At 44.4% G+C, this 11,188-nt stretch overlaps 1 long non-coding RNA gene across 1 annotated transcript; it reads right to left on the bottom strand.

The window, feature by feature from the left end:
- Window positions 1-3,572: 3,572 nt before the first annotated feature.
- LOC134439320 (uncharacterized) lies at window positions 3,573-5,120 on the bottom strand. Its single transcript, XR_010032733.1, has 2 exons — window positions 4,610-5,120; window positions 3,573-4,020 (listed from the first exon to the last, which is right to left on the bottom strand). It is a non-coding gene; the product is annotated as an uncharacterized LOC134439320 (long non-coding RNA).
- Between the last annotated feature and the right edge of the window lie 6,068 nt (window positions 5,121-11,188).

Raw genomic sequence — 11,188 nt, 5'->3', positions numbered from 1 at the left:
CATCACGCACTGCTGGCGATTTTTTTTTTGCTTTGACATTTTCGCAAAAAAATGTTATTATAAGTTCAAATGTCCTTAATGCAAAAATATATGCACGCAGTGAAAAGCTGTAATCTAAACAAGCAATTCGCTTTTAATATGCCGTCTCTATCTGTCATTTTAATTCATCTGGCTTTAAAAGCAATATGAAAACGAGTCTAAAATAACCAACACAATGGTGCATTTTATTGTGCCATTTAAATACTTTGCCGTTGTCCATTGACATTAATTACTGAATGTTTATTTTGTGGAAATTTCGCTTCAGTAACGTAAAAAAATCGGCTCAATGCAAGCCATGGCAGACGAGCGCAGAACAGCGTCTCCTGCTGCGCATGTGTCGAAGGCACAGCAGAATGTGCTATTCTGTCATTTTCCGGACGTGCTATTTTGCCAGCATGTGACATTTTCCATTGGAGGCCGGGTTGCCTGGGGACCAAGGCAGAAATCTTTACATCGAAACGGGGGCCAATCACGGAGCGAGGAGGCACGAAAGACGATGACGCGTACTACTCGACAAACGGAAGTTAGTTGCTAGTAGTTTTTTCGCGAGTCCATCATGGCGGCAGCCGAAGCGAAGCAATCTTTCGGAGAAGCTCTGGACAGTGTTTTGAATAGTTTTGAACGTAATTTCGCTTTGAAAAACGAACAGCGCTTAGCGTTAGAGTCGTTTGTCAGCGGAAAGGAAGATGTGTTAGCCTTACTACCGACTGGATTTGGTAAAAGTCTGATTTACCAACTCGCTCCGTTGGTTACTAAGGTAATGGGGGTTAGCGAGACCCCGGTCGTTGCTGTGGTTTCGCCATTAATAGCATTGGTGTAGGACCAAATAAAGGACGCAGTCGACCTTGGAATATCTGCAACACAGCTGGGTCAAGACGATGAAACGGCGATTGAGAGATGATGCCGTTATAAGATTCTGTTTGGCAGTCCCGAGGCCTGGCTGAGCGCGAAGTGGGAGGACATGCTAGCCACCGATGTATACAAGACCAACCTGATCGGCGTATACTAGTTGTCGATGAAGTCCATCTTACTTATATAAATGGTAAGTGTTATTTCTTGATATCATTGTCCTTATGTCTGTACCTACTGTGGGTTCATTTTCGATATCAATTTAATGTTACAGTGAGTAAAGGCTTAAGTAGCACAGCTTTAGTCGTTTGGGTAGGGTGCGCAAATCCAAAAATTCCTTGCAGTTGAAGAAGCTAGGGCTGCACGGGATTCAGACGTATAGCCCCATGGGCTCCCCCTGATTATATTTCACGTGTTCTTATCATATGCATGCACTCCCCCCTGATTATATTTCACGTATTCTTATCAAAACATGCCCAGGATCTTCATCGGGGATATAACTTAGGTGAGAGACAGAGAGAGAGCTTCCATGCTTAACCTAACTACCCCCTAACTAGGCCCTAAGTGTAATGTAATGTTTTGCCTTTTGTATGAATAGGCACAGGTCAAGACACCAGTCTGTCTAACTGACTGACACCTTTTGGTGCCCTGCCTGGATGGGTGTAAAATAAGGTCATCTGATAAGTTATAGGCCACAGCTCCTTCCTGTTACCCATATGCCTGATTAAGATCCAGGGTGATTGAAATATTGCGTGTTTTAATTAATACAGTTTATTTTTTGGAGCATATCCAGCAGTGTGCAGACTTGAGTAGCACAGCTCTCGGTTGTGTGCACAAGTATCATCAGCCTACCTGAGAAAAATATGTTTTTGCTACATTTGTTAAGCAGGCCTAACTTCAGAAGGGCAATCATTTTCCACTGCAAATGACTAACATCTCTACACTTTACTTGTGGTTTTCTTTTCTCAAACAGGAGGAAGGCTGAGAAAGGACGGAAGGCTTTTAGGGAAAGCTTTGCGAGGTTGGGGAACTGAGAGCCATCGTGAAACCAGGTGGGTAATATTAACACCTTTTTTCAGATCATTCTAACCTTACCTACCGAAGACATTTTATTTCACTGAAAACTTTAACTCACTCAACTCATTAATCTTTTGAAGAGCAGTTTTCTAATCATGGTATTGCTACTGTGATATCACACCTCTCACCCCATTGATTATGCAGTGTTCTAAACTTTCTGACATTTTGACATTACAAAAATTACATGCAATAATCAAGTAACGCTTTGATGCTTTGGCATTGCTCTTTTCATAGTACAGTTAAAATATCATGCAATGTATTCAGTGTATGAAAAAGTAGGCCTAAGCGGAGTGTTCTGACGTAGTGTCCTGGCAGAGTGTATCTCACAGGCCAATGCACACCTCGAGAAAAGAAAGTTCTGTTGCTGGTGCCTGTTGATCTGTCCACCAAGTCGGGGGAGTGGAGGTGGTTGGGGGGGGGGGGGGGTGGGGGGGGGGGGGGGCAGGGAACCCACGACAACAACCGGGGGGATGGGCTGACAGGTAAGAAGTAGTGGAGACACCAGAGAATAGGACTGTTGACAACCCATAAGCTCTGAAGCCACAATTCTGAACAGCTATGACTGTAATGCAAATTATTTCCATGTTGTGATGTTGTTCTTGTATTCTCTTATTTTGTAGAAACACCGGTACTGGCATTGACTGTGTCTGCGGAATTGCACTCAAGAGAAATTGTCAGGAGACCGCTCCAACTCCAAAACCCAGTTGACATCATTGCCAGCCCCAATCGACCCAACATCAGACTCTCCATAAGACGACTTTCGAGTGAGTCACTGGACTGTTTCGACTGGCTCGTGAAGGACTTGACAGAGAAAGGAGTGGAGATGTCACCAGTCAATATATACTGCCGGACAATAAACACGAGGGAGAAAACGATGCTTAAAGAAAGTCTAAATGGCTGCTTTAGGAAAGCCCTGTATGTACATTTTGAGCCTCACGTGTCCAGTGTGGAGCCTGGCCATTCCTGCTGCACCTATTGCCACTCATTATGCAAGTGTAACTCTGACTGTTGCTCTGTGCCAAAACCCAACTTTGAAATACCCAAACAAATCCTGTCACCTGTCAAATGCAGAAATGTCACATTGGAAGAGCAGGGACTGGTCAGACAGCTTTTGGAGGAGTATAGGGATAGCCTGATTGCACTAGGTGAACACCTTTACACAAATGCCTCATTCTGCACTGGTTTCAGCAATGTACTAATTTACTCAGTTTTGGAAAGTCTTTGTGATATGACATGACTTGTCATGCAGAATCTCCCTGTATTTGACATAAAACATGGCCAGGACATCCTACGCATTGTTCAAAGTATTTAAAGATTTTGATGTGTGTGAATTCCCTGACATTCCTGAAAAACCATACCTGTCACCAGACATGGACTTTCCAGTGTATTTTGATGTTGAGGATGAGGATGCTGAAACCTCTCTAAGCAGCATTGAGTCAGGCTTATCCATGCTTCCATTATCAGATTAAGTACAGAGCCACTGTAAATAATTGTAAATAACTGCACACTTGTATATATAGTAAATATCATTCTGAATAAATACTTTTTACATTTTTAAACTACATGTTGTAATGTGTTCCCTGAAAACTAATGAAGAGACAGCTTGGTAAAGGAAATGATTTTAATGAAGGACAATGACTTAGAATAACAAACAAGAATAACAAACTATTTCAAAGCAAGAAAATAGGAAAGTAATTAAGTAAAACTTATTTTAATAATTTTGGCATTCACCTTTTTGAAGACGCCGTACCAACATTGACGGTCGCCTGTAAGGCAGCATGGGTGTTACCTGGCTAGACAAACAGTACAAATAACTCAAAGGACACTGCACCATTCAGTTTGCTGCTCATCCACGTCCACAGTGCCTTGTGATCGAGCTTTGCCAACAAGTCATTTCGGAAGCCAGGGAATGCAGTAGATGTGCGACCTGGTTTCTGTTTAAAAAGTTCTGCCTCTTGCAGTGTGTCCACCAAGGTGAGGATGTCTTGTCATGTCCACATGGTGAGCTCCACTTGGTCTTGTTATGCCCAGCTCCTTGTCAGTGCCTGCCATCATCTGTTTTAAGAAATAAGTGGATACCAAGGCTTAGGCTATTAAAACAGAATATGTTCAGATAATCTAGGCCAATTATTACAGTACACATTATGGTAAATTAATACAGTAAGGGGGAGGGTTGGAGTAGGGTTGCCAACCGTCCCTTGAAATACGGAATCGTCCTGTATTTAGAGATAAAAGTACGGGTTCCGTGTCGAGCTGAAACAGGACAAGGGACGTTAAAATGCAGGAAATTGCATCTAAGAAATGCAAAATTTTCTGGGGGACGACCCCCAGACCCCCGGCACGATGAAGTGTCCCGTATTTTTTTCATTGACAGTTGGCAACCCTAGGTTGGAGTGAGGGTCGTGTCAGTGAGTGTAGGGGGGCTGTGAAATGCTCTCCCCTCTATCGATTGACTGGGACAACTACCAAACCGTGCTCATTTTCTGGACTTTTTAAATGACTAGTTAATGGCAGATCAGTAAGAAAACCTAAACAAGAACTGTTACGTTGTCTATGAAGAGATTATAATGTAATAGTGAGCGAGCATTGAATTTAAGGAGCTGGAGCTACCAGTTGTAGCGATTGAACAGAGTAAACTGGATACCTGAGTTGGCACTTGGAGTCGGTGGGTTTGGCAATGTCTTTTTCAAATCCCTCGGTGTCGTCGATGGCGTTGGCCCGCGTGGCCTTTTGGAGACGTTGCTGTCTTTGAATTCTTCCTCCCATTGCCTGAATATTAGGTGAATCCTTTCCGAGCCTGTTTATTATGACTGAGGCGCAACGCGAACAACATCTCCTTGACTGTCCCGACACGGAGGATACAATCAAGCGTAGGAACGCCAGCCTGTTCGAAATAGTTGTTTCTTTTTTCACTGCGAACATGTCAGTTGAATGTCCATATGTAGATGGTGGTCCTTCTCATTTGTCTTGCACAAACGGCAAAAATCGTCTGGCGCCATTGTTGATTTCTAGACTGTTTTAGCTTCTTCAATTTCTGTGGCTTCTTGCAGATAATTTCCTCGTCGCGATATACACACGTCATCGCGCGCAAGGCAGCATGGGTTCTCTCTGGCGAGTGATGGACACTCGTGCCGTCCAATCAACGGCTACGGAAACCACACCTCCATACGAGATAATGTACAGTTGGTCCCCAGACTCGATCACACTTGTGATTGAGTATGGCGTTTGCCGCCAGACTAATGATTAGTGGCAATTAAACAACTGTGTTTGCATTACGTAGTTAAAGGGTTGACAAGAACCAATTTGCAGCAACACATTGTGACACAGATGCAGAGAAATACAGAAATTAAAATGCAAACTCAAAATGCAAATGAAAAAGGCAGATAATCAGAGAAAATGATGGGAGGAGAGTTGGGAGGCACCACAAAAATGGTGGCGGTGGTGTTATTGTGTGTGTGTGTGTGTGTGTGTGTCTCTGTGTGTGTGTGTGTGTGCGTGTGTGTGCGTGCGCACGCGCTTGTGTGTGTGTGTGTGTGTTTGCAAAGGGGGGAGGGGGTGCAAAAAAAGAGTGTTTGCAATGGTTGGGCAGAGCGTTTAGGAGGGCTGCCCAACTGTTCACTGGCGTGTATGCGGCTACGCTTGACCCGTTTGACATACCCTCCATACAGGGCTGTTTGGCTCCGACTAGTCTGCCTGTTGAGGCCCATCAGGACGGGTAATAGCTGCGATGCTGTGGCGTCTGATTGGCCTTTATTATGCAAAATAGCACAAATTGGCTCCATTCGCATAGCTGGACCTGTGCACTCTTCATTACTTGTCCATCAGCGTTTCCCCTGAGGGCTTTCGTAGACGGACAACTAAACATGCATGCATGCAAGCATCGCGCACGCGCGCACACACACACACACAGACACAGACACAGACACAGACACAGACACAGACACAGACACACACACACACACACACACACACACACACACACACACACACACACAAACACAGCACACATAGGTTAGATACGCAGACTATGCGCGCTCACATGCGCGCTCACATGCACGCACGCGCGCGTGCACGCGCACACGCACACACACACACACACACACACACACACACACACACACACACACACACACACACACACCCCTTCTCTCTCTGCTTCCCTTTGTTTGGCAACAGCCAGCCCCATGGCCTCGCCTCCCTCTAGACAGGCGTTCTCTGCTTGGTTTTGGAGTGCCTTTATGAGTGGACTTGACCTTGGCCTTCCATTGGTGAGCTTTAATTAGACAGACTCATCAGTATACAACCCCCCCCCCTCTCTCCCCAACCACAAGCACCTCCTCCCCTCACACACACACACACACACACACACACACACACACACACACCTACACACACACACACACACGCACGCACGCACGCACGCACGCACACACGGCACGCACGCACGCACGCACGCACACACACACACACACACACATGCACAAACACACGCGCACAAGATGTGTGCACAAGAGTGTTTGTGTGTGTGTGTGTGTGTGTGTGTGTTCGTGCGTGCCAGTGTGCATGTGTGTGTATTTGTGTGTGTGTGTGTTTAACAAATGCAGCACTTTGGCTGGTGCTTCTGGCTGCTTGCTTCTCGTTGACAAACAATGCTTAAACCAAGCCTCCTCTGCGGTCCGCTTCACCTGTCACCTTCATCTACCCTGCAGAAGCATGGCAACATTTTTTTTTTGGTGCAGTTAAAGCTTGTGTAGGTTGAAACAACCCCTGCAAATGTTATTAATTGTTGAAGCAGAGCAAGGGTAACGCTGCTTTTTTTGCTGACTTCAAGTACAAGTATAATAGCACAGCATGAGTTTTAAAATTATACCCACTAGATTTTACGCAATGTGCTAAATGAAACAAAACAATTGTCACGTCCCCTCTTTAGGGCTTACGTGACATTGCAACGTTTCCAGCAGCATTGTACACTATTTAGCGAATTACGCAACACTTCAGATTCAGCCATGGGCTGGACTATTGCATCATTATTTAGTAGGTAGCCTTTCATCAATCGCACGACATTGTAATGCAGAAGAGGAATGTCTACTTTGCACCTATTGTTTGTTTTTACAATGTAATGGTTTTTAATTGACATTCTATTCCTACGCCCGAAGCTCCGCCAAAGATTCTTTTATTAACTAGACTGCCTGTGCAGTCGCCTTCGACTGCTTAAGGTATATCCCCGAAACGCGACGCTTCCAGTCCCCAATCATTCCTACCACTCCCGTCCACCTTTTCATGAACGTTTATGATAAATACAAAATATAAAATAAATATATTTAATATCTATACATAGATCAATGACGTGCATAGGCTTAAAACCAAATGACTATTGTTAAAATGAAGGAAAAAATGGGGCAAATGGTAACACTGTTTTAATGGTTCACTATTACAGTGGATATACCACATTAGGTACAGTGTAATAACCAGTGTAACAATATTTAATACCACGTCATACCAGTGTGACACCATGTACCAATTTTGTACTTATGGTATTACACTAGTATTACATGGTATTACATATTGTTACACTGGTTATTACACTGTACCTGGTATTGCCTATTTTTACACTGGTATTACACTAGTATTACATGGTATTAAATATTGTTACACTGGTTATTACACTGTAGGCCTACCTGATATGGTAGATTCACTGAAATGGTGAACCATTAAATTAAGGAGTTACCGGGAAAATCAATCCACCCAGTCAGAAGTTATGGGCCAAATAAAAATTCCACCATTTTCAAAGTGTTGACCTCCAAACTCGAATCAGTTCATGAACCTACCCTGCAGCATTCACACACCAAATCTGGGGCAAATCCATCCACCCGGTCAGAAGTAATGGGCAAAACAAAAATTCGGCCATCTTGAATTCGGCCATCTTGAAATTGTTGACCTCCAAACTCGAATCAGTTCATGAACCTACCCTAGAACATTCACACACCAAATCTGGGACAAATCCATCCACCCGGTCAGAAGTTATGGACCAAACAAAAATTTGGCCATCTTGAATTCGGCCATCTTGAAAGTGTTAACCTCCAAACTGTAATCAGTTCATGAACCCACCCTAGAGCATTCACACACCAAATCTGGGACAAATCCATCCACCCGGTCAGAAGTAATGGGCCAAACAAAAATTCGGCCATCTTGAATTCGGCCATCTTGAAATTGTTGACCTCCAAATTCGAATCAGTTCATGAACCTGCCCTAGAGCATTCACACACCAAATCTGGGACAAATCCAAACATCCGTTCAAAAGTTATCGCGTTAACACGAAAGACCTTACGCGGCGGCGGCGGACGCGGCGGCGGACGCGGCGGACGCGGCGGCGGCGGTGCACGCAAAACCATTACATCCCCGACGCTCCGCGTTTCGGGGATATAATAATGGAGAAGTAATGGCAGCAGCTTTCTGTCTGTCTTTCTTTTCTTTCTTTCTTTCTTTCTGCCTTTTTTTCTTTCTTTCTTTCTTTCTTTCTTTCTTTCTTTCTTTCTTTCTGTCTTTTTTTTCTTTCTTTCTTTGTGGGGAGGTTCATTTCCCACAATGATTTTGTCTTAAGCGTGTGTGTGTGTACTATTCATGCTGTGGGGCTGCATGTGTGAGTTCCTATTGTGAGTGTACAACTGGCCATCTTGTTATGTGTGTGCGTGCATGCGCAGGGCCGGATTAAGATGGCCTGGGGCCCCTAGGCTACAGGTGGCTGTGGGGCCCCCTGGAGGACAAATTTTGGGACAAATTTACATAGCCAGTGTCATGGTTACGAGCTAGGAATTAAGGACAAAATGTCTACCAACTATACTCAACAAGACAGATGCAAATTCCAATATTGCATCTTGTCACAATTCTCGATTTTTTCCCCACTTTTGGCCAACTGGGGCCCCCTGGCAGATGGGGGCCCCTAGGCTGCAGCCATATCTAGCCTGTGCGTTAATCCGGTCCTGTGCATGCGTGCGTGTGTGCTTGACTCGTGTTTGGAAACTGGATATTCCGAGACGGTCTGATGATTTTAGACCCTCAACATATGTTCACGTTCCCAGCTGAGCTGACAGGAAAAACATGCTAACAATGCCACACATGCATGATTCAACATATATCCTCATCACATGCATGCAGTATGCACAACATGTTTCCAAGATGTCAAAACATTTCTTGGGATTTCATGTTAGCAATGAAATATAGTAGGGCCTACATTTAAATATTCACATATTCAAAAACTACCATGACAGGGCTGTCAATTTGTCAACTTACTCATTTGCGCTCAGGGCTGGACGGGTCATTTGGCATAGAGGGCAATTCCCGGGTGGGGCCTGCACCCTTGTGGGCCCCTATTTTCAGAAATGAAAAACATAACTGACTCACAGGTGGGCACCCTCGTGGGCCCCTATTTTTTAAAAAATGGTTCAGCGTCGGTAATTATGAGGGGCTCCTTTTAAGCCAAAAATGCACGGGCCCTTATTTCTCCCCCAGTCCCCCCCCCCCCCATTAAATTAAGGAGTTACCGGGAAAATCAATCCACCCAGTCAGAAGTTATGGGCCAAATAAAAATTCCACCATTTTCAAAGTGTTGACCTCCAAACTCGAATCAGTTCATGAACCTACCCTGCAGCATTCACACACCAAATCTGGGGCAAATCCATCCACCCGGTCAGAAGTAATGGGCAAAACAAAAATTCGGCCATCTTGAATTCGGCCATCTTGAAATTGTTGACCTCCAAACTCGAATCAGTTCATGAACCTACCCTAGAACATTCACACACCAAATCTGGGACAAATCCATCCACCCGGTCAGAAGTTATGGACCAAACAAAAATTTGGCCATCTTGAATTCGGCCATCTTGAAAGTGTTAACCTCCAAACTGTAATCAGTTCATGAACCCACCCTAGAGCATTCACACACCAAATCTGGGACAAATCCATCCACCCGGTCAGAAGTAATGGGCCAAACAAAAATTCGGCCATCTTGAATTCGGCCATCTTGAAATTGTTGACCTCCAAATTCGAATCAGTTCATGAACCTGCCCTAGAGCATTCACACACCAAATCTGGGACAAATCCAAACATCCGTTCAAAAGTTATCGCGTTAACACGAAAGACCTTACGCGGCGGCGGCGGCGGACGCGGCGGACGCGGCGGCGGCGGTGCACGCAAAACCATTACCATTACATCCCCGACGCTCCGCGTTTCGGGGATATAATAATTCATAATGTGCCGCGTCTAACTTAGACGCGAATAGAATCTTCAAAGTGAAAGAAGTGAAAGCCCATTGGGAAACTCCAACTCCCATTGTCAGGTGGAAGGTATAGGTTTACACTCAATTGACCACGGCTATCAGCCAATCAGAATTGAGAACCAGACCGCACAGTGTTAGGTTGAAAAATAGTTGGCTGTAGGAGGTGTTGGCTGTAGTGATCTGCTGTATGTTCTCTTTCAGTCGATTTGTTCAGCATGGGGTATGGGGTATGAGATCTCGTTCAGATCATTTGCCAGTAAATGTTACACAAGGGCACCACTCCCATAGAGATGCCTCATTCCTCTCCCTCACAGAACCGGGAATATATACATGTCCTTAAAGGAGAGATGTGGACTTGTAACTTGTGACTTGGACTGACTTGTGACTTGAATCACAAATGACTCGGCTTGAGACTTGACTTGCCAATATTAGGAATGACTTGTGACTTGACTTGACTTGTACTCTATTGACTTGAGACTTGACTCGACTTGACAGTTTTAGCTTGCAATGACTTGCAATAGTGCTCCAAGTCAATGAAAACATATGATCAATTGTTGGTTGCATGGTCACCCAAAAAAGCATGAAAGCTTGTCTGCAGCCGTGGTGTAATGGTTAGAGAGTTAGGCTGAAGATCACAGAGTTGCAGGTTTGAATCCCACCCATAAACGTCACCCACCTCTCCCTACACCTCCATCCATGACTGAAGTGCCCTTGAGCAAGGCACCTAACCCCACATTGTTCCAAGGACTGTCACCAATATGTGCGTTGGATAAAAGATAAAAGTAATTTAATGAATAATTATAAACCGTGGTAAAATCATGGTTAGTTTTCAGAGTAAAACCATGGTTCAATTTATAGTTAAACCTAGTAAAACCAAAAACGAATGCCGAACCATGCTCAAAAAACTGAAATCATGGTATACCATGGTCGATTTTCGTAAGGGAAATGACT

Source organism: Engraulis encrasicolus, chromosome 22, assembly GCF_034702125.1.
Source record: "Engraulis encrasicolus isolate BLACKSEA-1 chromosome 22, IST_EnEncr_1.0, whole genome shotgun sequence".
Taxonomy (NCBI): Eukaryota; Metazoa; Chordata; class Actinopteri; order Clupeiformes; family Engraulidae; genus Engraulis; species Engraulis encrasicolus.
This window is presented reverse-complemented; position numbering and strand designations above follow the sequence as displayed.